Source organism: Triplophysa rosa, linkage group LG10 (genome assembly GCF_024868665.1).
Source record: "Triplophysa rosa linkage group LG10, Trosa_1v2, whole genome shotgun sequence".
Taxonomy (NCBI): domain Eukaryota; kingdom Metazoa; phylum Chordata; class Actinopteri; order Cypriniformes; family Nemacheilidae; genus Triplophysa; species Triplophysa rosa.
The window spans coordinates 2,606,950-2,622,788 of record NC_079899.1 but is presented as its reverse complement, the minus strand read 5'-3'; positions in this window follow the sequence as shown (position 1 = coordinate 2,622,788).

Genomic DNA, 15,839 nt, shown 5'->3' with positions numbered 1-15,839 from the left:
GGGACTCAGAGGCTGAGGACGGAGACGAGGGATCCTCCAGCCATGAAGCTGATGGAGACTGGCAGCCCCATGGCGATCCCACGCCACCGATGGTTGGCTGAGGGTGAGCAGAGGGACTGGCAGGATGCAGCGGCTGAAGTGGTGATGCTGACAGGGAATGAGGAGGTGGAAGAGGGAGCCTGGGTGGGAGTTCAGGCTTTCTTGGGGATTCTGGGAAGGCTTCGGGAGATTCTGGTAGGGAGGACAGGACCGGCTCGAGGAAGAGCTGGGCAGCGGGCTCTGGCGGCTCCGAGAAGTCCAGCAGCATAAGCTGGTCCACCAGGCTGAGCTCGGGGTTAGTGTGTCCCATGATCTATGGAACTGAGGGGCCGAGTAGCACGGGAGCACAAAAGTCCAATAGTTCGGGGGAGTTTTGACCCTTTTTGGCCTTCCATACTCTCCCTTGTTCAGGGAAGACTCGAGAAATGCAGATAATCCAAAGTGGTCTCTGGCCCTGCCCCTCTTGTTCCCCTTTTAGCTTCCCGCTTGTCGTCTCATTACCCACACCTGCCTATTGTTATCTCCCTTGTTAGTTTCCCCATATAATCCCCTTGTGTGTGCTGTCCTATGCTCGTTCGTTTTGTGCCTTGTACCATTGCCTGATTTTGAGTTTTTATTATCCTGTTTTCTTGTTTTACCCCCCGGGGGTCTTTGTTTTTTCTATTTAATAAAGCTTGTTTTTGTTAACCCCCCTAACCGCTGCCTGCACTTGGGTTCTTCTCCCGCAATCATGACATAACGAACGAGCCAGTACAGAACCCAGCAGGCGGCATCATGGACAATGCCATTTCCCAGCGATCTAGCCAGGCTCGTCTCCTTTGCAGTCTGCGCCAGGGGAGCTTAGAAGTGGTGGAATACCTTGACCAGTTCCTGAAGGCTGCTGAGGAGATGGTTTTTGGCGAGGCGGAGTTTGCGGTGATGTTCAACGGTGGCCTCAACGACCCTTTGTCGCGGGCAGAGATGAGAATGCTGACACCGTTGGGCTTTGATGGCGCGGTAAGGTACGCCTTAAACCGGCCGGAGCCTAGGGTCTCAGCTCATTTCAACTCCTCATCTCCGTTGGCCGCGATTCCAGAGGGTCGCACCCAACAGATCGGGGTCGTGTGCATCACCGCACCGTCCGCCAGTGATCCAGCCGGCGACTCAACAGGCATTCCCGCCGGCGACTCAGCCAGTGTTCCAGCCGGCACCTCAGCCGGCTCTCAGCCCTGCCTTCAGTCCGGCACCCTGTCAGGTCCCCCGGGACTCGGCTCTCCCTAGCACCCCCTGAACTAAGACTCCTCCACCTTGCCCGAACCCCTCTGGACTCCCCCCAAGGACTTTGTTGTTCCCCTTCCCCCCCATGTTTAATATTTTTATTGTGTCACCCCCAACCCCTTTATTGTTATTTCATGTTTGCCCTTGTTAGTCATTACAATGTTTTCCTGGATGTTGTCTGTTACCCAGTCTGTCATGTCTCGTTAGTCTACCCCTTGGTGAACGCCTGGGGGCGTTCATTAAGGGGGGGGGGCTTCTGTCATGGTTCTGCCTCTTCTCGTCATGTCTTTTTTGGTCTTGTGGCAGAATTGTCACTACATAATATGCGTTCTCTCCGGTGTCTCGTCTCTAAGCCCCGCCTTCTCATTCCCTCGTTAGCTTCCCCTTAGTGTTTGATCTATGTCACCTGCCCTTCACCCTCCCTGTGTTATCATCCCTCGTTAGTATTCCCCTATTTAAAGCCTCTGTTTCTCCTGTCCCGTGTCGGTACATTTGTTCAAAGTTCATGATCCATCGTACCTCTTTCCTGTGAGTCCCCGTCTTGTATCCCGTGTTCTTGCCTTGCCCTGCGTGTCCCTTAAAAGTGAGTTTTGTTTGTTTATGATTTTAGTTCTCGTTTTGTCCCCTTGAGAGAAGTTTTTGTTTTCCCTTTTTGAAAGGAGTCTTTTGTTTATAGTGTTTGTTCCCCCATTGTGGGTTTTTGTTTTATTATTTAATAAATATTTTATGTTAACCCTTTAACTGCTGCTTGCGATTGGGTTCTTCCCCCATACACACGACAAAAGTATTATTAATTGTCTATAAATCACTCAATGGTCTAGGACCTAAATACATTTCAGATATGCTTATTGAATATAAACCAAACAGACTTCTCTTCTTCATTAGGATCCATATTAAAAACACACTTGTTTAGCTGTGCATTTACAACCTGAGCACTGTGCTGGTTTACATCAACTGGACTTCTATTTGTTCTTATTCTTTTTATATATACACTAACATTTTTAATCAATTTTATTGCTGTTTTATTGTTTCTTAAAATCTAAAGTTGTATTTGTGATCTTAAATCATTTGCATTTTAAAGATACGTCTTATTTCTCTATGTCAATCATTTTATGTAAAGCACTTTGAATTGCCCTTGTGTATGAAATGTGCTATATAAATAAACTTGCCTTGCCTTGCCTTGCCTAGTGAGGTAAAAAGAAATTACCGTTTAAGGCTGTACACACTGGGAACAACTTGAGAACATACTCACATCTGTCACATAAATCCTACCCTAAAAATGTTTTAAGAGAAGATTTAAAAATATTTAGGGATTCTGCGTTTCTAATCTCAGAGGGCAGGGAATTCCATAATTTGGGGGAGGAAAAAACCCTGTCGCCCTTACTGTAGTTCTTAATCGAGTTGCCGGAACAGTTAAGAGACCAGCTTCAGTAGAATGGAGGTTTCGTACTCGGGTGTACGGTACTAAGAGCTTTGCGGATATTGAGGAGCCAAATAATTTAAGGCCTTATAAATCAGCAGGACAGTTTTGAAATCAATTCAAAACTTGACAGGAAGCCAGAGCAAGGTTTCTAAAATAGGTGTAATGTGAACTCTTGCACTGGTTCTAGTCAAGATAAGAGCATCAGAATTCTGTACCAACTGTAGTTTACTGAGGATGTCTTTTGAGACTACAGCCAACAATGCATTGCAATAGACAATTTGGGGAAAAAACAAAAGTGTTGATTAACTTTTCAGCAACAGAAAATGTCAACATGGGGCGTAATCTGGCAATATTTCTGAGATGAAAAAAGGATACTTTAACTGTGTTATGAACATGAAGACCAAATGATAAGTTAGCATCAAATATCACCCCCAAATTTTTTAACTGAGCCATCCACATTGAGGGCTAAAGGCTCAGCTTTACATAACTGGTGAGGTGAACCAATGAGCATCACTTCAGTCTTATCACTAATTAGACAGAGAAAATTATCAGTCATCCATCATTTTTATCTCAGAGATACAGTGTGAAAGAAAAGAAATAGCCGCTTTAACATCAGATTTTGAATGTATGTATATCTGGGTGTCATCTGCATAAAAATGAAAATTGAGACCAATTTGAGAAGTTGGCCAAGAGGGAAAATGTACATACTAAAAAGTAAAGGGCCCAAAATTGAACCCTGGGGAACACCATATTGCACCACACCAACCTCAGATCTGTAACTACCTACCACAACAAATTGCTTGCAGTCTGAAAGATAAGACCTAAACCAGTTTAGAGCAGAGTCAGAGACACCAAAGACAGTCTCTAAATGGGTGAGCAAAATACAATGATCAACAGTGTCGAAAGCATAACTGAGATCGAGAAGAATCAAAATCGATAGACAACCAGAATCGGAAGCAATTAACAAATAATTTGTGACCTTAACCAAAGCTGTTTCAGTACTGTGCATTTTACGGAAGCCAGATTGAAGGGGCTCAAAAAGTTAATTAACAGTCATATGAGACAGCAATTAAGAAGCAACAATTTGTTCTAAAATTTTAGCAAGAAAGGGGAAATTGGAGATGGGACAAAAATGTTTTGGGTTCTCAAAATCACTGCTGTTAGTTTTTGGTACAGGGGTTACAGCAGGTACAACACCAGTACACATGGAGTCATTGATAATACTCAAAACAACAGGACATTCAAAACATGACTGAAACAGACTAGCAGGTACATGATCAACTATTGAGGTGGTAGCTTTCCTTTTTTAAACCACATTACAAGAGACTGAGAATCTAGCATGGAGAAATTTGAAAGAGAGACACCAGAAAATTCTGAGATGTTTAATGTAGAAGCAACTGACGTATGTATAGTGCCAATGTGATCACTTATATCCTCAATCTTATTGCTGAAAAACTCAAGAAACCTGTTACAAAGGTGAACTAAGGCGGAAACATTAGAAAGACTGTTTCTGTTAAGAAGTTTGTACATTGTTGTTGAAAAAATTGTTTAGGGTTTCTTTGATTGCTGACAGTTATATGTGAAAAGTAGGCAGACCTAGCTGACACAATTTCAGCCTTTTTTTCAAGCAAGCTGTCTTTCCAGGCCTGGTGATACACAGATAATCCTGTCATACGCCATCTACGCTCCATTTTGCGACACAAAGCCTTCATAGCACGAAGATCATCATTATACCAAGGTGCAGTGCATACAATAGAAACAGAACGTGATTTCAAAGGAGCAAAAGTGTCCAGGTCAGATGAGAGAATGGAATTCAGCTTAGATACTTTGTCATCCAATGGATCAGGTGGTAAAACACAACTTGAGGTAGAGTCAATCAATGAGAAATCATGTAGAGAAATTAACGAGCTTAATAGATTTCCATTTACGATAGTCAATAATATGATAAGCAGAAGTATTTATGTCAGGAAGTTCCATGTTAAAAAGGATAGCCCAATGGTCAGACACCCCTAAATAAGAGATTGACAACTGTGACACAAATTAACCATTAAGAATCATAAGGTCTACAATGTGGCCTTTGTTGTGAGTGGGACAATCCACTAGTTGGTTTAACTCAAAACAATCCAATAAAGATGTAAAGTCTCTTGTTGTTGTAGTCTTTTATGTCCATGTGGATGTTTAAATCCCCAAAATGAGAGGACCAACACAGACAGCATTTCTGCAAAATCAGATGTGAAGTCTTTACCATGTATATGATTTTCCCATATTTTTTTAAATGTGGGCCGGTCAGATTAAAAAATATATACATAAATAAATTGTTTTTACAGGCCGACAGCGCATATGAGTTTTCCCGGTGGAAAACCGGTGGGCCGGCCCACTGTTGGGATGTAAAGAAATAATAACAATAATAATTTTCTTTTGCTTATTTGTTACTAGCTGTTGTGATTTCTGTGTCCAAGTGGTTTAATGCAGCAGCAGTAACAAGCACTCGTCAACGTCAAAAGATGACCAATCAAATTAAATAAAGACCAGGTTCACAGAATTCCAGCCAATCAAATAACAGAGACCAAGCAGAATACAGCCAATCAAACTAAAGAATACAGAACTTTCGGCCCAGCAAATTGATGGAGGCAGAACTTACTGTCGGTAGTTGGCACTTAACATGCGCAAACTCCAGTGCGGTGATTCAGTTTTAATGATGACCGTGTAGTGAGATGTAAGAAGGCAGACATAACAAAGCCAATGGTTTTACAATAAAAATGTTAAATGGTAAGATACACAGATGCAAACTACTTAACCTTTGTGAGTTTTGCTGTTGAAAACTTGAAAAATGGTTTGTCATAATCTAAGACGTGTGTTCAAGTTAACATGTCTAAAAACATACTGAAACAGATAAGTTTATAGCATACAAGGCATAAAATATGACTGTGTGTGTATATGGTCCATTTTATTTACATGGAAGAATTCAATAGACAGCAGAACTATCGTCACAGGTAATGAAATTACTTTTCATTTTTCTGTCAAATGTGTATTTAATGTACAGTTTTAAAAAGCTTATTAAGCTTTTTTATTAAGCTTTTAAGTAACTTATTTAACTTATTAAGCCTAAAGAGTGAATGTTTTCTCTCCTTGATTTATAAATCCTAAACGCTAACTTTTTAAGACATGTATAATGTTGATTTTGGACTTTATAGCTGATGTAAAACAATATTTGTTAGCAAAGTCTAGTCACACCCCGTCATGGTCAGTTTAAATACATTACCTTAAATTACATTGACATTTTTATGCATCAGTCCGTTGTTGTGTTATGTTATGTTGCGGGCTTGGTTTTGTGGGCCGCTCCTTCTGAAGAAGTCTTGTGCCACTTTTTACTCCTAGTCCGCCCCTGGTGGTCACAAAGTATTGTTACTGTGACCAAATGACCAAATCTCTCCTGTGTTTCCCTGTTTATCTATTAAAGTACTCATTGTGGATTCTACTTCTTCATTATGCGCATTGTTTATAGCAATTGCGTGACAACAACAGTCTAAATCAAAAAGAGGACAATACATCCTCTTTGGAAAATAATTTGCGTGCGTGCGTTCTAATGTTTGTTAAGTTCTCCTTTATGTAAAATTTGTTGAAATTTTATTTCAACCTCAGATTGAAGGTGTGGAAGAAGGCTACTCACATAAAGCCCCAGCTAAACTTTAAAGCCCCAGGTGAAATCAAAATGAAAGTTTTTCTCCTTTTATTAAAAATAAGCCTTAAGGACGTCAATAAACTGATATGCTCCTATGCACTGACAAAGTTGCCATTTAGAAGATATGAGCGTTCAAAACTGACATGTACCAAAAGGAAGAGGTATCACAGCGCCGTAACTAACACGTAAAAAAAGGCATTTTGCATTTGGCGCGAATAATGGTAACACTTTAAATAAGGTGCTATTTATTAACAGTTAGTTAATGCATTATCCAAAATGAACTAACAATGAACAATACTAATACAGTATTTATTAATGTTAGTTTATATTAATTTCAGCATGAACTAATACATTATTAAAATCAAACGTTGTCACTGTTAACATTAGTTAAAGGGGTCATATGGCGCGAATATGTGTTTTTCTGTGTCTTTGGTGTGTTATAAGTTTCATGTATTAGACATGTAAAATTGCAAATATTAAAGTGTGGGAACAAAAGATGCATTCTATCTAAAAGCGAATGCTCACCCAGACCTGCCTGAAACGCCCAATAGTATCCAGCTGCAGGCCCACAGCCACTCATTTTAAGACACGATCCAGTCCACCAGTCTTAGGGCGGAAGGGGCGGGCCGGCAGCACCACGCGTTTCAGGACACAAGATCCAGACAACCAGTCTCAGGCCAGAACCATAAATGGTTTAGCGCAGATCGTGCTACCAACAGTTTTTGTAGCTTATGTTCTTATTTTCGCATATATTTTGGTGACTTATGTACAATATCTGAAAACGCTAGTAAATGCATAACCTAAATATCTACAAAATCAATATCTGTTCATTTTGAAACAAACAGTTAGGGACAAAGTGTAGACTTTCAATGTCAAATATACATCATTTTCAGATTTCAAATTATTACTTGATTTTCATAATTAACGTCTAAATTATCAATATCTTTTCAGTTTGTAACAAACACTTACTGACAAAGTATAGATTTTTATTGTCAAATATACATTATTTTTCAGAATTCAAATAAATAGAAAATAAAGTCTTGCATTTCTTATGTGAACAAACATTTCAACAAAACACACTCAAAACAGAACACATTTTTAACATTTTAATAGATTTATAGCATAAGCGTAATTGCAACAGAAATAATAAACACTTCAAAATTAAGACTCTTAAAAAGAAGAGATCACTTTCAGTCCCATTTATCATGTGTTTTACACAAAAATACTCAATATCTTCCTGGAATGAAAAAAAACTAAAATGTAAAGGGCTCCCTGAAAAATTCCAGGTGTTCCATGAGACAATGAGGGCCATTTCCTTGTCCTCTTCATCCATTGCCAATGCTGTGCAAAAGGGGCACTGTTTGCACTGGCTGCAAAAGTTTGTACATCGTTGCAGCTGAGGTATTTTCTTCTCTCTTAGAATTGCTGTTAATGCGTTTGACCGAAAACGCGTGGTGCTGCTGGCCAGCCCCTTCCAAGACTACTGGTCTGGATCATGTGTCTTAAAATGAGTGGCTGCAGGCCTGCAGCTGAATATATCTCGAAACGCCTCGTGTAACCACACCCCCACAAATCTACATCAGTTTGTGTTATGATTTGACTAAGACCGCCCAAATGTAAACGCAAGTAAGGTGGGCGTACATGTCAGTACAATTGCTTTGGAACCTGATTTTCCAAATATGGTAAGAGGCGTTACATTTCCGTCACACGCTTGCAGTATTCGACCAATCACTACACACTGGTTAACTGGCCAATCACAGCACACCTCGCTTTTCAGAGCCATGAGCTTTGCAAAAAATCTGCACGTTTCAGAGAGCTGGGGCAAAGAGGAGACACAAACATGCACGGTATGTGGAAAATACAGCGTTTTTGAACCTTAAATCGTGTATACACATTGCATTATATCTAAAAACAAATTATAATATTCATTTTTGCCGTGTCATATGACCCCTTTAATGCACCATGAACTGACATGAATAAGGGGTGATTCACAAATCGCGTCTAAAACCGTGCGGAAAATGAGCCGCGCCCCTTTCCATCTTGATGCGTCACGATCACGTCGCTCCCTATTTCCCGTCGCTCCCTGCCGTGTGTCTACATTTGAAATAATAAACTTAAGCGTGCAAAAGACGTGAAATGTGAATCGCCCCTAACTGCATTGACATGAACTAACATTAAAAAGGATTAATAAATGCTGAAAAACTAAATTGTTTATCGTTATCTAATGTTGGCTAATGCATTTACTAATTTTAACTAATAGCACCTTGTTGTAAAGTGTTACCTGAATAATTATGATGTTAAAACGATAGACAACAACGCACATATTGTATCTGAGAGCATCATTTGTACTGTGTATTATAGAAAACGTCTTGGTTACGGATGTAACCTCAGTTCCCTGATGGAGGGAACGAGACGTTGTGTCGAGGAGGCTATACCCCGGGTGGAGTGAGCTCTCACTGCTAATGGGCACGGGCGGTCTTGGGATTGGTAGGCCGTCGTGACAGCGTCCACAATCCAGTGCGCCAACCTCTGTTTGGAGACAGCCCTCCCCTTTTGTTGACCTCCAAAACAGACAAAGAGTTGATCAGAGCTCCTGAAGCTCTGCGTGCGGACTAAGTAGAGGCGCAGCGCACATACTGGACACAACACGGACGGGGTTGGGTCTTCCTCCCCGGTGGGGAGCGCCTGTAAGGTCACCACCTGGTCCCGAAAGGGAGTTGTGGGAACCTTGGGCACGTAGCCGGGCCGAGGTCTCAGGATAACGTGAGAATCACTGGGCCCGAATTCTAGGCAATCAGGGGACTCGGAGAATGCTTGTAGGTCCCCTACCCTCTTGATGGAGGTGAGCGCCATCAGGAAAACCGTCTTCATCGAGAGATGAGAAAGAGCGGCATCTCCTAGGGGCTCGAAGGGGGGCCTGCTGAGGCCCACCAGGACCACATCTAGGTCCCAAGAGGGTATGGAGCGCTGACGAGGCGGATTCCTCCTTCTCGCGCCCCTTTGGAACCTGATGACCAGGTCGTGCTGCCCTAGAGACTTTCCAGCAACTGAGTCGTGATGAGCGGCAATGGTGGCTACATACACCTTCAGTGTGGAGGGGGAGAGGTTAGTCTCGAGTCTCTCTTGTAGGAAGGACAGCATGGTCCCGATCGAGCAATTCCGTGGGTCTTCTCCTCGAGAAGAGCACCAGGACAAGAAGAGGCACCACTTGTAGGCGTACAGTCACCTAGTGGCTGGTGCCCTAGCCTGACTTATGGTCTCTACCACCGCCGGGGGTAAGCCACTCAGGATCTCCTCGTCCCGTCCAGGGGCCAGACGTGGAGGTTCCAGAGGTCTGGCCTGGGATGCCATAACGTGCCTTTCCCCTGGGAAAACAGGTCCTTCGTCAGGGGAATCGGCCAGGGGGGAGCTGTCGTCAAGAGCATTAGCTCCGAGAACCAAGTCCGGTTGGGCCAGTATGGCGCAACTAGTACACTTGATGCTCCTCTTCCCTGACCTTGCACAGGGTCTGTGCAATGAGGCTCACTGGGGGGAAGGCGTACTTCCGCTTGTCCCACGGCCAGCTGTGCGCTAGAGCATCCGTGCCGAGGGGGGCCTCGGATGGGAGTACCCTAGCGGGCAATGGGTGGTGTCCAGGGAGGCGAACAGGTCTACCTGAGCCCGCCCGAACTGTACCCAATGAGCTGGACTGCGCGGGGGTGGAGTCGCCACTCTCCGCGAGGCGTCAACTGACGAGAGAGCGCATCGGCTGTCTGGTTCAGGTCGCCTGGGATATGTGTGGCTCGCAGGGAGCTGATCACCTGCGGACTCCACAGGAGGAGGCGTCGGGCGAGTCGTGTTAGCTGCCGTGAGCAAACGCCACCCTGGCGGTTGATATACGCTATGGCAGTTGTGCTGTCTGACCGGACCAGCACGTGCTTGTCCTGCACGAGAGGTTGTAGCCCCTTCAGTGCAGGTAGCACATCTAACAACTCTAGGCAGCTGATATGCCCGCACAGGCGGGGACCCGTCCATCGCCCCGACACTGCATGCCTGTTGCACACGGCACCCCAACCCGGCAGGGAGGCATCTGTCGTCACCACGAAGCACCTCGTGACCTGCCCGAGAAAGGCCCCCGTCCGTAGAAAGGTCATTGAAGACCAAGTGGTTAGGGTGCGTCGGCAGAGAGGTGTAATCACGATCCACCTGCTGCCGGTGTGCCACGCTCTCCAGGGAACTCGACTCTGCAGCCAGTGTTTGAGCGGTCTCATGTGCAACAACCCGAGGGATATCACCCCCGCCGAGGATGCCATGTGCCCAGGAGCCTCTGAAATTGTTTCAGGGGGACTGCTGACTGCCTGAAATATTCCAGGCAGTTCAACACTAACTGAGCGTGCTCTGTAGTCAGTCATGCTGTCATGGAGACAGAGTTGAGTTCTATACCAAGACAGAGGATGCTCTGCACAGGGGAGAGCTTGCTCTTTTCTCAGTTGACCTGTGGTCCCAATCGATCTAGGTCCCAAAGCACTAGGTCTCTGTGTGTAGTGTGTCAAGATGAGCCAGTCATCGAAATAGTTTAGTACCCGCACACCTCTCTCCCTGAGGGGACTGAGGGCGGCTTCCACGATCTTCGTGAAGACTCATGGGGACTGGGAAAGACCGAAAGGGAGGACTTTGTACTGATATGCCTGACTCTCAAAAGCGAACCGTAGGAACGGGCGATTACGAGGAAGAATCGAGACATGAAAGTAAGCGTCCTTCAGGTCGATTGCCATGAACCAATCCTGACATCTGATAGATGTCAGGATGCGCTTCTGCGTGAGCATCCTGAACGGCAGCTTGTGTAGGTGCCTGTTCAGGGTACGCAGATCTAGAATGAAGCTCGAGCCAAGCTCACAGGGACCGAGACAGGGGGACTAAGGGTACAATCTGCTTCATCGACCCCCCGGGGGGTGGTTCGATGGCTGGCAGTGCGGATCTCTCGTTGGGGGCAGACCCCCGGGGAGGAGACTGGCTCTGCTGGTTTGCCTGCCTGGCGATGCAGCTCCAGGCACCGTCGATTTGAAAGTGCTGGAGGCTGCAATGTACATTCTAGTGTTGTCACGGTACCAAAATTTCAGTAGTCGGTACCAATACCAGTAAAATTCCACGGTTCTCGGTACCAATTTCGGTACCAAAGCAAAACACAAGTACATGCTAATTGAAACACAATTTTATTAATAAAGCTCATTGTTAATATAAATGTATAGAAAGCAATGCCATTTTGTATACATGAAGTATAAGTTAATTGTTGCTGAAACTGTTGTGTGCTCACTGGGGTCTTTCATGTTGATGAACATCCTCCTCAGTCTGCTGCTGTAGAAGACAAATAGAATAAACTTCAGTAAGTCAACTGACTGAACAAACATGCATATGCAATATTAAAACAAACCTCAGTTTTTATACTGCATTTACACAAGATTACTTGCATTAAGGTAACTGTATATTAAAATAATAAATGCAACAGATATATTTTTCTTTAGTTTAAATGTTAAACCTAATAGAGTTATCTATCCAAGACATACACATTGCTAGTCATGCAGTTAGTATGATAGTTCTCTACCACATAGATTTCAGATAGGCCTAAATAAAATACTAGGTACTGTAAACCCCACCCTGTCCTCCCATTAATTTTACTCCATTACAGTTATAAAAGCATTAAATGGTTAATAAGGACATTTGACTGGATTAGCATTGGCGCTAACAAATTAACACGCAAACAGGGACGTTTGTTTTAACGTAACCTTTAACTTAACCTATGCTGCAACATTCATAATGCAAACGCGAACATAATTTGAAACTTACCGCTTGAACTTGTTAACTTAAATCCGGATGCTTCCTCGTTTCACCACAAAACTCTGTTCGTTTTCTTCGTGATATGACTTTAATCTGAAGTATTTCTGTGCGCATCTCTTGTGGATCGGAGGCGCGCTTATCCGCTCATCACGTCTTGTTGCGTCTATAAAAAGTTTCCGACTAACAAGCTGTCAGACAGAGCATCAGTACCCGGTTGACCCGGTACGTCGGTACTACCGGGTCTTGTGAAAATTAGGTACCGACAACTTTTTTATTTTTAGGTACCGACTTGGACCCGAAGTACCGGTACTTTTGACAACACTAGTATATTCGATGTTGCGCCTCGCCAAGACGCAACATCGAGTTGCCGAACACCGTCTAGCAGAGGGTGAGAGCGGCTGTGAGAAACACCCAGGGATATAGGAAACTCTCTTTGAGAGGAAGTGGGCGCTAGGCCTCCGGAGGGGCCTAGCTGATGTTGGGACGGGGCAGGAACCGTCCCGGATCGACCGACCAACGATAGAATGGCTGGGGTCGGGCCCGATGGTGTTGACCTCCCTGGGGTCTTCCCGTCAAGGTCGCTTCTTCCACGATGGCTGCTGGGGTGGCGGTCTCCTCTTCGACGTCCTCCTCCGGGGGGCCGCCTTGGTAGGGAGCGCTGGAGCCGGAGCTGGCATCGAAGAGGGCCAGGGCTGCTGGGGAGCAGATGACGCACGGGATCTCGAAGGCCTGTGGGCGGCCGAGTCACGGCGGGGCAGGATGTGGCTGATCGCCTCCGTCTGCTTCTTTACTGCCGAGAACTGCTGTGCGAAGTCCTCGACAGTGTCGCCAAACAGCCCACCTTGCGCGATGGGCACGTCGAGAAGGCGGACTTTCTCGGCGTCGCTCATCTGCGCCAGGTTGAGCCAGAGATGCCTCTCCTGGACCACAGGAGTGGACATTGCCCGACCCAGGGCCCACGTGGTTACCTTGGTCGCCCTTAGGGCGAGGTCGGTGGTGGTGCAGAGTTCCTGCATTAACCCTGGGTCGGTCTTACCCTTGTGGATCTCTTTCAATGCCTTGGCCTGGTGGACCTGCAGGATGGCCATGGCGTGGAGAGAGGAGGCAGCTTGGCCCGCAGCAGTGTAGGCCTTCGACACCAGAGATGCTGAAGTCCTACACGCCTTGGACGGGAGTTTCGGTCGACCTCTCCAGGTGGCTGCCTTCTGCGGGCACAGGTGCACCACGACTGCACGTTCCACCTGGGATACCTGGGTTCCCACCATCGAGGTAAGAAAGAGCGACGGAACTGGTCTGACGTGTACGAGCCGAAAAGGGGGCGTTCCACGTCTTTGTCAGTTCCTCATGCACCTCCGGGAAGAATGGAACCGGGGTTGGGCGCGGCTTGGAGTCACGTTCAGAGCGCAGAAACCATGTGTCCAGCCGTGAGCGCTGGGGAAGAAGCGGTGGAGTGCACTCCAACCCAATGCTCACGGCGGCCCGGGAAAACATGGCCGACATCTCGAAATCCGCCTCTTCCTGAGTTCGACCCCCCGTGGGGGGTAGCTGCATGGAATCATTGGGATCGGATGCTAGCAGATCGCTCTCCGATGCTGCGATGGACATCTCATCTTCTTCACGCACCGTTTCCGACTGCATGAATGAGGATGAAGACGGTATGGTACCGTCTGCTAGGGAACGGTTAGGCGAGCGAGACGGGGTGCGAGCGGTCCGCGAGCGCTTGGCTGACGGATTTACGCTCGCAGTGGCCCCCATATCACCCTCGCCGCTCGCCTTTGCGGACGGTATGGCCTTAGCCATTCTCGTCACGGCCCGGGAAGCATGCGAGGTGGTGGCTGGTTCTCGAGAGAAGGCAGCCACCCGTGACCGCAACGTCTGGATGACCATCTGCCCGCAGTGCAGGCAGGATGAGTCAACGAAGGCTGCCTCAGTGTGCTGGAGACCCAAAAACTTGAGGCAGACATCGTGTCCGTCCACCTCCTCGATGAGGGTACCGCACCCAAGAGAACAGCGGGACATGCCACGCTGGAGAAATTTACTCTTTTAAATATCTCGAACACCTCTGGAACCGCCGAGACGCCCAGGGGAAGTTGCCGCAGGAAGGGACAGTCCGCTGCACCACTTCGTATAACCGGCAGTCTGAGTTGCTAAGTAGTAGCGAAGGTCTGCAATTCATGAGCGAAGGCTCCGAAGAACAAAAGGTGAATGAATGAGGCACGCCGTCTCCCTTTTATACCCAGATATGGAGGTATAATGGAGATGGAGGTACAATGGAGATGATATGGAGGTATATGGAGGTACAATGGAGATGATAGTGGATTTCAGAAGGAACCCTCCATCACTTCCTCCCCTCACCATCCTGGACAGCACTGTGGATACTGTGGAGTCCTTCAGGTTCCTGGGCTCCACCATCTCTCAGGACCTGAAGTGGGAGTCCCACATAGACTCCATTGTAAAGAAGGCCCAGCAGAGGTTATACTTCCTCCGTCAATTGAGGAAGTTCAACCTACCACAGGAGCTACTGACCCAGTTCTACTCAGTGGTCATCGAATCTGTTCTGTGCACTTCAATTACTGTTTGGTATGGCTCGGCCACCAAATCAGACCTATGAAGACTACAACGGACAGTTCGTAGTGCTGAGAAGATTATTGGTGCTCCTCTGCCCACACTTCAGGACCTGTACGATTCCAGAGTGAAAAACAGGGCAAGAAAAATCATCATTGACTCCACACACTCAGCACACAAACTTTTTGATCTGCTGCCCTCTGGCCCGCGCTTTAGAGCACCAAACAAGAGCACCTCCCTCCTAAACAGATAACTGCTCCTTAAGAGCAATATTCCACTTCCACTACTCCTATAGTGTGCACTATAGTGCCTTATTATATCTACATTTTATGTATACATGTATATAACACAACCTCTACTTACTAAATTATCCATTTGCACAAGTGTACATACAATCTGTTAATATGTATATTCTACTATATACTACCCTATACAATGTCTCTTATATGTTATTATCCCCCATTTTCTGTTAAATAGTCTTTATTTTATATATGCACAATTTAGAATCTTTTAGACTGTAAATCGTATTATATTGTATGGTCATTGTGTTGAATGTCTGTACTAGAAGCTTCCAACACCAAAGAAAATTCCTTGTGTGTGCAAGCACACTTGGCAATAAAGCTCTTCTGATTCTGATTCTGATTCTGATATCCGGGGGCGGAGTCCGGCATGCAAATTTCATTCGCCAATTTCATTGGCCTTTTCTAAGTAGTCGGAAGCGATTGGTTCTCGAGGACGAACCCCATCTGTCGGCTCGTCACAACGTCGAGAGACCGACAGAAAGGGAACTGTGTGTAAATGGGAGTGAGGAGTTTTGCTCGTGTAAACATGTTACTGCTATTAAGTCCGCATAATTGCATTATTGGTGCACAATTTCTCTTAGTAGCATGATAAAACGTCCATTCAAACTGGGAAAAATATCTGTTTGCACCGAGATCAGACATGAACGTAATGCTGTAATGGACATTTTTAGTTTGATTTAACATTTCATTTCAATCGGACCGCAACATTTAATTTTACAATGCAGTGTCGTTTTTTCCCTTTTATCCTGAATGTTGG